This window comes from Benincasa hispida, chromosome 5 (genome assembly GCF_009727055.1).
Source record: "Benincasa hispida cultivar B227 chromosome 5, ASM972705v1, whole genome shotgun sequence".
Classification (NCBI taxonomy): Eukaryota; Viridiplantae; Streptophyta; class Magnoliopsida; order Cucurbitales; family Cucurbitaceae; genus Benincasa; species Benincasa hispida.
In genome coordinates, this window is record NC_052353.1 from 23,716,575 (window position 1) to 23,718,947 (window position 2,373).

At 31.8% G+C, this 2,373-nt stretch overlaps 1 pseudogene; it reads left to right on the top strand.

Annotated features, from left to right (window-relative positions):
* Window positions 1-216: 216 nt before the first annotated feature.
* LOC120077261 lies at window positions 217-1,778 on the top strand (annotated as a pseudogene).
* Window positions 1,779-2,373: the final 595 nt, after the last annotated feature.

Sequence of the window (2,373 nt, forward strand, 5' to 3'; positions counted from 1 at the left end):
TTCCAAACAAAGCAAAAGGGCACAAAGTACTTCATCTTCTTCTTAAGTTCTTAATTATTTTATTTGCTATTCTCTTACATGATCCTATAAATACCACCAACAACCTCTCCACACACAACACCATTGTATTCCATTTTCTGTACCACATTTTCTCTCAAACATAACCAGGAAAAAAAAAAAAATTTTCAAATATCTCCAAAAGAGAAACTAACTAAAATGACCATCCTTAGAGCCCTTTTAACGCTTTACTTTTCTTATGTGTTTCTCAACTTAAAATGTGTCGGTGCATTGTCATATAATATTGTTAGTTTTGGAGCCAAGGCTGATGGAAAATCAGATTCAATACAAGCATTTCAAAAGGCATGGGACCATGCATGCGGGTCCATAAAACCAGCCTCTATTTATGTGCCTAAAGGAAGATTTTATCTTCGGAGTGGAAAATTCAATGGACCTTGCAAGAATAAAGCCATTTTCATACGTATTGATGGAACTCTGGTGGCTCCCTCTGACTTTCGAGTTATTGGCAACTCTGCAGCTTGGATCATGTTTAAGAATGTTGATGGAGTAACGATCTTAGGTGGAATTCTTGATGGTCAAGGAACCAAATTATGGGCTTGTAAAACTACTGGCAACAATTGCCCAACTGGTGCCTCGGTATGTAAATTAATTAAACAATCTATAATTTGGGAAACCTTTTTATCAATTTTTAATTAATTTATATTCTCTTAAGACAACTTCATGTGTTTTATTTTAGAAGTATTGGGTACAAGTATCATTCATGATCTAACTTGGAAACCCATTGGATATGGCCATAACATGCTTCTCTTTTTAATTTTACGTGCAGACTATTGAATTTTCCTACTCAAAGAATGTTGTGATTAGTTCATTAACATCACTCAAAAGTCAAATGTTCCACATAGTGATCAATCATTGTCAAAATATGAAAATGAAGGGGCTAAAGATCTTCGCCTCAGGTGATAGCCCTAATACTGATGGTATACATGTACAACTATCATCTGATGTGACTATACTAAACTCTAAATAGGCACGGGAGACGACTGTATATCCATCGGTCCTGGCACCTTCAACCTATGGATTGAGAATATCATCTGTGGACCTGGTCATGGAATAAGGTACATCTTATTATTATGATATTACAAATTTCTAAATACATAAAGAAAATGAAAAATTTATCGTTGTGTTAATGTATTTTGGTTGGTTTTGCAGCATTGGAAGTCTAGCAAAAGATCTACAAGAGGCCGGGGTGCAAAATGTTACAGTAAAAAATGCATTATTTTCACGCACTCAAAACGGGGTGAGAATCAAGGCATGGGCTAGGGCAAGCAATGGGTTTGTTAAGAACATTATCTTCAAAAATATTGTAATGGATAATGTGTACAACCCAATTCTTATTGATCAAAATTATTGTCCACGCCATAAAGGATGTCCAGACAAGGTATGAACTTAATCAATTAATATGTCTAGCTATGAGATACTTAACATCAAAACTAGAATTTGGATATTTGTTTTTCTAATTATCTTGCTATTTTACTTAATAGGCTTCTGGAATCAAAATTAGCGATGTGACATACCAAAACATTCATGGAACATCAGCCACTAAAGTTGCAGTAAAATTTGATTGTAGTTCTACAAATCCATGCAATCAAATAAGGTTGGAGGATGTCAAACTTAGTTATATGAATCAAATGGCTCAAGCTACCTGTAGCAATGCTAGAGGGATTGCCACTGGTCTTGTTCAACCTACTAGTTGCGTCTAACATCAATATTGTATATACATATTGCAATCTCATGGATTTTCAATACATCAAGTCACTCTATGTATGTAATTTGAGTTTGCAACAAAAAAAAAAAAAAATGTAATTTTCTTTTTTCTTGGAGATTTTTTTTTTTATAATTTAGTTATTCTTTAATATCATGTTTATATAAAATTCATGACTTTATTTTAAAGATGATGTCTTTCTTTAATTCCCATCAATATTCTATCTTCTGTCTTTCAACTTTTGCTATACCCCTAAACATTGTACTTTATTTCTAACATATCCTTGAACATTGGAAAATTTCATTAATACTCTCGATTTTTTTTTCTTTTTGTTAAAGAAGATTCAAAAGTATCATTTTTCTTTATTTTTTATCAGAAATTGTCAGTTTTTTGTTTAAAAAATATTCCTGAACATCCAAAAGTTTGATTAATACTTTTAAACTTTTAAAAAATAAAAAATACCCTTACAGTTAGTATACGGATATAACACAAAAACCATTAACACCTCATTTTGAAAATACTACTAATAACTTTCAAAAGTTGCATGAATACTCTTCACTTTAAAAAAATTATAAAATGCTATTCCATTAGTA